This window comes from Podarcis filfolensis (genome assembly GCF_964270895.1).
Source record: "Podarcis filfolensis genome assembly, chromosome: 10".
Taxonomy (NCBI): domain Eukaryota; kingdom Metazoa; phylum Chordata; class Lepidosauria; order Squamata; family Lacertidae; genus Podarcis; species Podarcis filfolensis.
This window is the reverse complement of record NC_139612.1, coordinates 44,368,277-44,381,233: the sequence shown is the minus strand read 5'-3', so window position 1 is coordinate 44,381,233 and position 12,957 is coordinate 44,368,277.

The following is a 12,957-nucleotide window of genomic DNA, read 5'->3' as shown; positions in this document are numbered from 1 at the left end:
AATCCTTACTCTTATTCTCTTTCAGCCGGAGAACTTTTTCCAGGACACTTGAGAGAAAAATAAACCAAGTCTGAGGAGAAATGTCCAGGGCTTTGTACTGTCATACTTATTCTGGCAAGACTGCCTATTAATTTTAGAAAGGAAGCTTTGCCTGCATACAAAATGAAGGACAAGTTAGAACCAGGAACAAAGGCTTGGGGCAAACAAGATGAAAACACTTATTCGCACAACAAATAATTAACTTACACAATTAATTGCCACAAGATGTTGTGATGGCTCTAGGAAAGGCATGCAGGACCATCAGGAGGGAGGTTCAATTACACTCCTGGCCTGTCACACTGTCAGGCCCTTAGCTAGTGTTAAAATATGCAGCTAAAAATAATTCCACTTGTTTTTCGTCAGTGGGAAGCTTAACTGCGAAAATGCCCCCTAAACAACCTCTTTCTCGTGGAAGAGAAGCCAGATTGACTGACTGCTTGCAAAATACTCACTTTAGTGGTAATATCACATTACCTTTTAACGAAAAGAAGGAACCCAGGGCAGGGAGTATGATCAGGCTGAGAAAACTGTTGGGACAGTCACTTCCCTAATCTCCCCTGGAGACACTTAAGGAAGGTGTGCGTGTGTACCCATACCCACATACCCGGAAGGAAGAAACACAAGCCATTAGCTCATGAAGGAGCCATGACCTGCCCTCTGTTCTATATTTTTCATTGATTGCTTTCACTGTTCAAAACCGCAAATTGCCTTGGGCCCCTTCTGACAAAGGCGGCTTATTAAAATTCATTGATTTCATAAAGGTAGGGTTTGATAATATTTTCCGTTCTTCAAGACACTGCAGCAGGCACCATCCAACTTCCTCCCCAGGGGATAACAGAAGTCAATAACAACCAAAGGACTAGCCTAAACTGAAGTGACCGAGTGAACAAATATTCAGCACCTGGGAAGCACATTTGACAGCAAAATTTCAAATCTAAAACTGCGGCAGATTTCCTAACAAGGGAGCTGCCCAGCTTCTGAACTCCAGAGTGGCTTCTTCCTCGAGATAACCCCTTTCAGAGCCTGCTCATCAGTACCACTCGCCCTCTAAGCGATAAGATATTTTATTCAGAGTTATTTGCCTGTGGCCTTTACATGTGCAAGTTTAGGGGACTGTCTACATGGCACCATGCTGAACCTAATGGTTTCCCCCCTTTTCGAGGAAAATCTTATTTGACTGTTGAGTCCAAAATTAAAGAGTTCTCTCCAGCCTTCGATTCTGATGTCTTGCTGAGAGGTGTCCTCTTTTGCCATTCCTCCTCCTTGCTTACTAGGACATACCTGTACTATTACTTGCTCCTTCCTAACCATGGTTTGTTATGGTGAACAAGGAATCTTCTTTCAGTGGTTGCAATGGTTGTGGAATCTCCTGGTGATCCCAAGAGACCTCCTATCCCTTGGACATTTGGGAGGAGCAAAAATTTGAGGAAGGTCTAAGAAGCAGCCACAGAAGTATCATAGTGCTGAGGAGATGGGCGCTTGGGGCTACAAGCTCAGGTGACTGAGCAACCAGAAGGCTTCTCCGAAGACTGCTGGTATAGCTCTGTGTCCCTGACTTGCAGCTCTATTTTCCAAGTCGAATATTACACAGATATGTGGAGAGGAATGCCTAGGAGCCCCAGCAAAAAGTGATGAATTATCCATAATCTGGCAGGAGAATTTGAAATCTGCTCCTCAATTCTCCACTCAGCCCGTGTTTGTGAGCAGAAAAGGGTGGGGAAGCAACAGAATTGAATCCTCACATGTTACATGGTGCAGCGTGTCTCAAGTGCTATGAACTTGGTCCTGCTCCCTCTTTTTCTAACTCTCAAGGAGTCCCCGTTTCAACCATCGACTTAATGGCAGGGGGCCACTGCTGTGCTGAGGAACACAAATCAACAACAGAAGACAACATAGCATGCCTTTGAGATACCCCTTTTTCTGGTAGCCCCCAAAATAAATAAGCACCCTCTCTTTTTCTTACATGAGATGGGGAGAAGGATAGAAGGAATATCAGCAGAGACTGTGTTGTTACAGTCTCCACTTCCCCAAACAAGTGAGAAATTCCAAGAGCAACACAAAAGATTTTGGTTGACATAACCTTGGAGACTTAATGGTGTCTTGGCAATATTTGCCCGGTGTGCAAGCAGAGCAAAAACAGGAATAATATACGCCCCGCCCCCACTATGAGCTGGAGAGCTCTTGGAGTCTAGAACACCCTGGGCAGGCTCCCCCCTCCCAGTTTAAGCTAATTAGAAATAAAAACCAGATCTCTCATTACACCCTCAATTCCAAATGTAAACAGCAGTTTTTACACCCACACCCACACCCTTTTCAATTCATTATATATCATTTCCCAGTAAGCTTTAACCCTATTACAAGACCACCACATATGATGAAAAGAACCATCTTTCTTTTTACATTTCCAACACTTATTTGATTTAGATTTATACATTTTTGCCAATTTGCTCAGTGTTAGATACCATCAATATATCATTTTCATATAATTTTCTCTTAGACCATAACAGGCTGTAAATTGTATATCCATATTCCACAATCGTTCCCATGCTTTCATCCCTACATTATGCCCAATATCTATTGCCCAATGTGTCATTGAGGATTTTACTTGCTCATCCTTTGTCTCCCATTCCAAGAATATTTTAGACATTGAAAAGTGCTGAGTAAAAGTGCACACACACACACACACACACACACACACACACACACTGCCAAGCGCTTATACTAAACCCCACTCCTGCGAGTGAATTGCCAATTCAGTTGAATGTCGGCAGCTGTTAAAAGGAACATTAACATTCATTTATCAAATAGTGTATTATAAGAAGTCAATATTTTAAGGCAAAACCCATCATCATAGGCCAATTCAGAAAAAGCAGATAGCAAGCTCACAACAGGGTGAAGTACAAAAGAGACAAAGAGCAGTTTGCTGTGTGCAGGAGCAGAATTCACTCTCCCTCCCCCAACGCAGCGCAACCCCTCTGCAACCCCCGTCCCAAGAAGGGAGGCTTTCTGAGGTTCTCATGCTCTCACCAGTGCTGTGGAGACATTGCCATGGCATTGCTGGCTTGTGCCTAGCATAGCTTTTCCTTTCTATCACAAAGAAAACAAGTTATGCCCAGAAGAGCCCTCAGTTTATACAAGTAGTCAGGGAGTAAGATTTTTCTTACATATCGCCCACATCCAGGCTTCAGAGTGACAGGAGTGTGTTTGCAAGTTTCCCTGTTGTTGAGGTAGCTCTCCCTGCAAACAGAAATTTAGCATGTCAGGGTGAAGGGGTCAGCCCCGCCTTCTCCTTGTATGCTGTTCGTTTATGTGCAGGGAAATTATGTGCATACGCAAGACAGGCCAACGTGCATTCTCCTCCTTACAACCTAAAGCTTAATGTGGTAAAGTTCTGGGGAAAGCCTTGTTTCTGTTCTGACTGTGTAAACGGGTCACTAGCCCACCCTAGAGCTGCAGCAAAACAAGCCTTGTAGGAGGGCAGTTTCTTACTTGCATGGCTTGGCAAGTTTCACCCGTACACAGTGTGGCCAGGCCAGGAATCAGAGGGCAAGATGAGATTTCTCCTAAAAGGTTTCTCCTCTGCCCTGGAAACTTCAGTACAAAAGAAGTCCATTTGGCTTGAACTTCTCCGACCTGAGAAAGTTGAGTAGCTGTCCTTCAACCCTGGGGACTCCAGCTCAGAAGTCCCAGTGCCATCATGCTAATGTTGCAGCCAATGACTGAGACAGCAGCTCAGGCCCTCCAAACAAAGAGGCTCGGCTTATGGGATGGCGGTGATGGATGGAGCCACCCAGATGGTGCTGCAACTATATTTAAGGCTCAGTCTGGTTTTGCTTGCTGTTGAAGCAACATTATTGGATGTTTCTGCCTGAGTGTGCCATATGGAGCTATCTAGGATGCTACTGCTTTGCCAGGGCCCCTCCAGACAAGGTTGTTGTTTTTTGGCGGTGGGGGGTATAATCTGCAGCCTGTTGGTTAATGCAATAAAAGTACACTATTGATGGGTTTATACTGAACTGTCCACACATCATTGTGTAATACAGTGGTACCTCGCAAGACGAATGCTTCGGAAGACGAAAAACTCGCAAGACGAAAGAGTTTTTCGTTTTTTGAGTTGCTTCGCAAGACAATTTTCCCTATGGGCTTGCTTCGCAAGACGAAAACGTCTTGCGAGTTTGTTTCCTTTTTCTTAAAACCACTTGAAGAGGTGCAGTTGCGACTGACCGTGCTTCACAAAACGAAAAACTGTGCAAGACGAAAGACTCGCGGAATGAATTAATTTCGTCTTGCAAGGCACCACTGTACTAGTTGTTCTGCGATGCCTCCAAATGCCATCTGGAGGGGCACCCTTGTGCTATAGCACAACAAAAGCAGAACAACACACCTCCTGTGAAACATTTGTGGTATGGAAAGTTTGCAGGATTTTAGCAGGAAATGATAGGGCACACACCTATTGCAATCCAAGCAGTGTCACTGCCCTGAAACTTTTACAGATGGCAATGGTCTTGAAAGCAGAATTGCATGTAACCACCCAGTAAATGATGGTAAATGCTCAACTGAAAGGATGTCAGGAGATGCCCTTTTGCATGTAACCACCCCAATAAATGCCCTTTCATGGTCTCTGTTTTGCCAGACTTGCTTTGGGTACCCCTAGACTATCACTATTTGTGGAAGGGAATCAATCGCACACCACAAATTTAGGTTTGTGCAATTGAAGTGGATTAAAGTGTTCTGTCACCCTAGTGTAACAAAGACTTTTTGCAGTTAGGAAAGTGATGGGAAGTGCCCTGAAATCTGGGATGGAAGGGCAATTAATACGAAGACAGGTAAACAAATTTGCAAAATTTGCAAACAAATCAGGATGAATGCTCATTTTGTTTTATGACAGCTCCATAAACAAATCAGAATTAAGGCTCAACTAAAGACCATAAATTATCTAACAACTACAAAAACTTGGGGTGAGGGAATCAGGATGAATGTTGAATAAACAAATCAACTGAAGGGGTCCTTTATTGGAACATGATTCTTGCCTTGCTTGCTTGTGCCTTGTTTGCTGTACAAGAACCACCTGTCTGGTGCATGGCTTATGGCAGAAATCACCTTTCCCTTGTAGGTGTCTCACATTACATTGTTTTTATTTTAATCTACCTTTTTAAAAAAACAAAATGCATGAGTTATCTCTTTGTTCAAAGTCACCTTAGGCAACATACAACAGTGAAACCCAGCGGTCCAATTTAAACAATACAATCATTAAATCTCGCTTGCTGTATTATTATAGAAGCATAGGACACAGCTGGAAGACTCAAGACTTTGTGAACTGCATCATTATTTCTAACCAGGAAGAGAAGACAATTTCCCCTAATTTAAATTTAACCTGCCCCTACTCCCCTATATCTCACACCAGTTTATAGCTGAATATACTTAGGGGACAAATTCTGAAAGCTAAATTTAAAGCTAGCCCCATCCAAAATGTATTATCATTTCCTTTTTAATGATAATGGTGAGGTCCACTCTCTCCATCTACTGCAGAAGGACCTTTCTAACTGCTTGCATGTCATGCTAAGCTAAACCATGGCTTAGCAAGGATGTGCTGGCTCCCAAGAAGGAGATTGCAGCTGCTGAGTTTTTCTGGCCAGTGAGGCATGGCAACTAAACCAAGGTTTGCCATATTCGTGTCTTCTGAACCCAGCATCATGGTTACGGTTTCTCCTCCTTAGCTGCAATTTGTAGTCAATGTTTGTCCTAAGGTTACAGGTTGTGATTAAGGAGAAAGAGACCTTAACCACTATCCTGGGTTTGGATGGATGCCGTACTAAACCATCCTAAGCTGCTACCCTACACTGCCCAAAAGAAACCTGGGGAGCAGCAAAGTTTGGGCAAGCTCCTTTCTAGGATCCAGAACAACTGCATGGTCATGATAAGCCATGTGGTGGCATATCCAGGTGTGTAAATCTGGCTAGTATCTCTCTTGAGTGATACATGTTTCCACTGATTGCTTAGCTCAGCCTTTCTCAACCTGTGGGCCCCCAGATGTTGTTGAACTACAGCTCCCATCACCCCTAGCTAGCAAGGCCAGAGCTCAGGGGTGATGGGAATTGTAGTCCAACACCTGGGGAACCACAGGTTGAGAACTGCTGGCTTAGCTAAATAAATTATATATCTCAACATTGGATTTTACGCTATGATCCTCTAAGACTAGCACATGGATAGATGCTCTTTTTGCCCTGTATGGGAAATGGATAGAATACCCAGCAGCAGAGTGACAGCTATCCAGGGCAAACAATTACCAGGCTGCGTACATTTTCAGGCAGCAGTCAGTACATCTGGCACAAATAGGGTGCCCTGTATTGAATCGATGATTCTATGTTTTACTACAAAGATTAAGATCTGAGAGACCTGAAATGCAAAATTAAGCACCTTTTCTGGGAGAACAGATTCAAGTCTGCAGTACCTCCGTGCCACAAGAAAGCAGCCCCAGTGGAATCATAAAAATTGCTCTGGATTTACATCGCTGTGTGTCAGATCAGAATTCTGCTTCAGTAGCCACCTCAACTAACACTGGAAATGTAGGACCACATCTTGCCTGCAGATACATCTCTCTGCAGCTCCACAGTTGGAATTTATTGTGCTGATTCCAGAAGGCAGAATGTGACTTGCTGCGCACTGACTTAATCTTTAATGGCACAATCAGAATCCTAAATATTTCAAAGGTGCCACATACACAAGGCAGGAGAGGACCAGGGACATTCTGGTGTTAAGCAGGACACCCTTTGCGGGGGAAGCAAACCCAGAGGGCTACCTTCTCATTCACTGATCACCAAACTGCCGTGTGTGTGTGTGTGTGTGTGTGTGTGTGCGTGCGCGCGCGCACACACACACACACCCCCACCCCCTTTTATAGTCACTGGAGAAGGATGGGCATTTGTGAGGTCTGAACACACAGGCAGATGAATGCAAATGGGTTCACAGTTTTGGGCAGTGACCTTTATGCTCATGCTGCAGTGGCACACCAGCACCTAAGGGTGAGTTGCAGAAGCACGGCTCTTCCTCACACCGCTCTCACTGGTTGGAACAGTATCCTGGTGTTCAAATGCCAGCAAACGGATTGTTGCAATCCAGCTTTTGCTTATGAATGCTAGTTAAGTCAGTATTCATTTTTTCTTTTCCTTCCTTCCTTCCTTCCTTCCTTCCTTCCTTCCTTCCTTCCTTCCTTTCTAGCTTTATTACAAAAGAATACTGTGGGCACAAATAGAAGACCACCCGTCACAGAATATATTTCCATAAAATGGCATAACAACAGAATAAAAACAAAATGCAACTATACCATAACTGAAATGCAGTCTACATTATGTACCAAGAAAGAGGCATAAAACAGGTAAGGAAAATGAACAATCCAGTTGAGGCTGGATAGCTCAGTTGGCAGAGCGTGAGATTCATAATCTCAGGGTCCTGGGTTTGAGCCCCATGCGGTGTGAAAGATTCCTGCTTTGCAAGGGGTTAGACTAGACGACCCTCATGTCCCCTTCCAACTCTACAATTCTATGATTCTAAGTGTCATGTAAGACAGATACAGACAAGGTTCTAAGTTGAAGACTAAGTAAAATATATCCATGTTAAGAATAACTAATAGGCTCTGGGTTTTGTTTTTTGTTTTTTGCAGATGATCCATACTGTATAGATAAAGAGGAAAGGGGGGGTACGTTACCCATATCGTTTTATATGCTGGTATCAGAGATTGTGCATTCTTGTCTTCTATTTGCTATCCACTCTTCCTCCTGTCCCACTGCTTCCCCCCAGGGAAAAACACTTTTTAGCACTCAATCAGAGCAAACAGCAATGAGGGTTTTCTCCGGATTGACGCTTGCTCTGATTTAGCATTAAAGAGTGGATTTTCCCCGAGAAAGGAGTGGGGCAAAGGAAAGATCTCTTGGACCCATGCCTAGAAAGCAGAAAAGATCTTAGACCTTTCTAGCCACGGGACATGGGAAGTGTAGATGGACCCTGAGCCTTGCATTTAGGGTGCTAGATAATTTCCTCCCCCAAAAAAGGCATCATGGAGTCAAATAAACTCTGGGCATAATTTTATAGTATCAAAAACATTCTAATGTCTGTCGAAAGCAGCACGACAGAGGCCAATGTTTTGCTCTATTGCCTCATATGAACTGGATGCTCATGTCTGCCATTTCATTCTGCTCTGAGTCCCTCCAGATCTGGTTGAACCTTGCACCTTTAGGGTTTGGTAAAAACATTATCACTGGCTCAGGGTGCTGTTCAGAAGTCTTTAAAGTCCTCTGACAATGCAGGGTGTTCTGAGACACTTAGTGCTCCAGGGCAAAGTAGTTAACAGAGGTTTTAATTACAAATATTGCCAGCTTGCAACTGATGGGAGGGCGTGTAGTTCCCACAGATTAGAAAAGGGGAGGAATTTGTCACTTCCCCCAATCAGTTGATTTAAGGCACAGATTCATCAGCCCATTTTCCCCAAAGAGAAAATGTTTCCCACCTATTCTAAGCCTACGGTTACACCAGGCAGTCTATTTAACATACGCATAGGAATCAAACAAAAGGGACGTGGGTGGCACTGTGGGTTAAATCACAGAGCCTAGGGCTTGACAATTGGAAGGTCAGTGGTTCGAATCCCCATGACGGGGTGAGCTCCCGTTGCTCAGTCCCTGCTCCTGCCAACCTAGCAGTTCAAAAGCATGTCAAAGTACAAGTAGATAAATAGGTACCACTCCGGCGGGAAGGTAAGCGGTGTTTCTGTGCGCTGCTCTGGTTCGCCAGAAGCGGCTTAGTCATGCTGGCCACATGACCTGGAAGTTGTACACCGGCTCCCTCAGCCAATAAAGCGAGATGAGCACTGCAACCCCAGAGTTGTCCGTGACTGGACCTAACGGTCAGGGGTCCCTTTACCTTTACCTTTTAGGAATCAAACCCCTATTTTTGTGCCACCACTTCCACATCCCACGAACTCTTGCCACAGTCAGCAAATTTATAGGACATTTAATGCTGACCATCCACTCAATGGAGCAAGAGAATAGGATCCAAAGGCAACTCACAGGGGAGCAGCTGGAGCCAATGGTGGTTAGTTGCCAGAACATAACCTTTATGATACATTTCCACATCAGGAAAAGCAAAGCCACCTTCTGTAGTTGGCAGAAGCGAAAATCTTGGAAAAGTTTTGTGTGTATACATGTGTGTACATATATATTTTGTGCCTTGTGTGGAGAACCTGGCTGCACCATACTTTTAGAGCAGGCATAGGCAAACTCGGCCCTCCAGATGTTTTGGGACTACAACTCCCATAATCCCAACTAACAGGACCAGTGATCAGGGATGATGGGAATTGTGGTCTAAAAACATCTGGAGGGCCGAGTTTGCCTATGCCTGTTTTAGAGCATGTTTAAAGCACACCCCCCCCAATCCTAGGAACTGTAGCTTGTTAAGGGTGCTGGTAAATGTAACTCCATGAGGAGTAAACTACAGTTCCCAGGATTCCTTGCAGAGTGCATATGTGCTTTCAATGTATGGTGTATACACAGCCCTGGTATTCTCATATGTGTACAAAAATTTTCACACAGTTGGCAACTCTGATCTCTATGGGACTGCCACGGCCCTGCAGAAAACGTGGCATGTTTCTGGAGGGTCGCTCCATGTGAAGTAATACACCCATTGGGACCTCCTGCCATTTGGGAGCTTCTGGCCTGGGGTCCCTGTTACTCCACTCTTTCCTTCTCTGCTTGCATCCTTAAAAAAAAAAAGCTGAGCAAACCAGTACTTTCAATTAAGCAATAAGGAGAAATGCCACTCACCGTCTCTTTAAATTCTACTTATCTGCATAGCAAGGCAAGGCAGAAGAAAACTCTGCTTGTCATTACCAAGCTCTTGCTACTCTCCACAATAAATCAAATGGAATGGAAATTGTAAGGCACTATACCGGAAGCATAGCTGTGCAATTCCATGTTTGCCCAGTTTCACAAAGGCTTTCCCTGTCTGGCTAGCAAGGAAAAGAATGGCTGGACTCTGCTCTCCATTAAGCAGTGGAAATCAAGGTTTAAAAATATTTTTCAGACTGGTAGAGTCATTTCACATTGGAACTGGTGGAGAATAAGTTCCATCTCTGAGCCTGTGTATTTATGTTACTCTTCTTGGATCAAAAAGATATCCGAAACCCCAGTTAGGGGTGAATGGATTTTGTTTGTCCTGTGAAAGTTTGCAGAAGGCAGCTCCTGTCACATCTACCTAAATGGGTGAATGGTATTTGCTCAAGTTTCTGGGAAATAAATCACTTTTGGAAAATAAAAGTAAAAATATACTGGGGGTGGGGAAGAGACACCTGCAGAGGATTGGACAACTGCATGCAAGTCTGTGAATGAGGGAGGTTTATAAAGATGGGAAATGGTGAACTAAAAATGCACCTTTAAAGTTTTAAGATATTTATTCATAGGAGCAGAATAGAATAGCAGAAGAACATAAGGCCTAGGACCCACGTACCTATGGGACCGCCTCTCCTGGTATGCCCCGCGGAAGACCTTAAGGTCCACAAATAACAACACTTTGGAGGTCTTGAGCCTCAAGGAGGTTAGATTGATTTTAACTAGGGCCAGGGCCTTTTCAGCCCTGGCCCCGACGTGGTGGAACACTCTGTCACGAGACTAGGGCCCTGCGGGACTTGACATCTTTCCGCAGGGCCTGTAAGAAAAAGCTGTTCTGCCTGGCCTTTGGTTTGGACTCGGTCTGATCCTTATGCTTCCCTTCCCTTATGGTTTTGATCTACGGGCTACTTTTAAAATGAGGCTGCATTTTAAATTGCATTTTAACCTGTATTTTAAATTGGTTTCCCCCCCTTTTCCTATTATGTTTTTACTGTAATTTTACTGGTGTTAGCCACCCTGAGCCCGGCTCTGGCCGGGGAGGGCGGGGTATAAATAAAAGTTATTATTATTATTAGAATGCCTCATTGCATCCACTCCTTGGTGTCTGTGGAGGTATTCTGAGTGTACATTGTGATTCTCCCTGAGTGGTGGTGTATCCCCCACAACAGACCACTGACTTTGCAGGGCTGTTGTTAGGATTAAAGCTAGATAACAGATGGGATGTACTTTTGACTAACTGACAACAGTATACAAATGTGACAATGGGAAGTGATATCATTGCTGCATAAGTGCAACCACTTACATGAGAACCAACAGGAACATCTCGATATAATCTGGTGTCTTTCTAGATTCCCTCCCCCCTTCCTTTCGGCACCATGTTATCCCTGTTGCCCCTAGCAGCTTCAGTAGGTCTTGGCATTTCAACATATGCTCCCCTTGCTCATGATCTGGAAACTCTTCACTTTAGGATCACAGTTCTTTTAGGCTGAAGAACCCAAATGCCTAGGCGCATGCTGTGGAGCCACAATTTACAGGATTAACATGTTCCTGAAAGGAAGAAAAAGTTTTGAAAGACATTTGAGGGGAAAGACAATAAGGGGATTAATGTCTGCTATCCATGAATAATGACCCAATTTGTTTCTGAAGAAGTATGAAACAAGATACAATCATGGTGATCTTGTCAATTGTTATCTACATTATTTGGAGAACTTACTGTTTTATATACAATGGTCATAGCCTGGATATTTTGTGATTCTGTATTCTGTACACGTATACTTGCATGTGTTTATATTCATGTTAGACACAGGATGGTTATAGTATAACTGGGTTTATTTTGTGGAGTACAGCAGATTAATTTAACAGACTTCAGCCAGGCAAAGATTGCACCAAGCTCCCTCATCTAGCTATATGATGAGTCTATGTTGCTAAAGGCTGCCTGCCTGGGAGTAGACCTTAGAGCAAAAATACCAATATGCTTTGGCTTTAATTCTTGATTTTCGTCTGACTCTAGGCATAATACACATGATCTTACTATCATGTGGTGGCTGCTAATAAACTTACCATGGGGCACATGGAACCCCGTGAGGAGCCATCTGGTCACCTGATGGCCGTGTTTTAAGGCAGCGTTTACTTACCTGGACACACTTCCTACCTGTGAGAGTAGAGAGGAAGTGCTTCCCTCCCCCCAGAAGCACCTATTTCTGCAGAAAGTGCTAAAATGCTTCTGTGAATCTCAGCAGTTACTGCAGCTAAGAAACACTGAATAATGTAGAGCAAGAGGATTCAACATGAGAGTTTAGAGGAGAAATGCACCGCTTCACCTCAAGTCCCAGGAGAGGGGAAGAAGTAGGGGAGGAAGAGGAAGAGGAATGGTATTCACTGCAGCATTCTGTTGATGCTGGACACTGGCTGGACCTCCCCAAGATGCCTTCTCTTCTGTGAGCCTGTATGATGGCCCTATTCAGAGTTTGAGGAATTCTGCATTTGGCTCAGTAAAAGGTAAAGGTAAAGGTACCCCTGACTGTTAGGTCCAGTCACGGACGACTCTGGGGTTGCGGCGCTCATCTCGCTTTACTGGCCGAGGGAGCCGGCGTTTGTCTGCAGACAGCTTCCGGGTCATGTGGCCAGCATGACTAAGCCGCTTCTGGCGAACCAGAGCAGCGCATGGAAACGCCGTTTACCTTCCCACCGGAGCGGTACCTATTTATCTACTTGCACTTTGACGTGCTTTTGAACTGCTAGGTGGGCAGGAGCTGGGACTAGACAACAGGAGCTCACCCCATCACGGGCATTCGAACCACCAACCTTCTGATTGGCAAGCCCTAGGCTCTGTGGTTTAGACCACGGCGCCACCCGTTTGGCTCAGTAGAGAGGTGCAAACCAGAGGTTAGTGACCCCACCCCAAGGCTAGAAGAACATATGGCTTTTAACTTCCACTAGGAAATCTCCCCTTGCTACAGATAATGTGCAGTACTACTGTTCACAAGCTAAGTATGCTTTTTCCATTTTCAGATGCCACTACACTACCTGCAAGAGGTGGTGG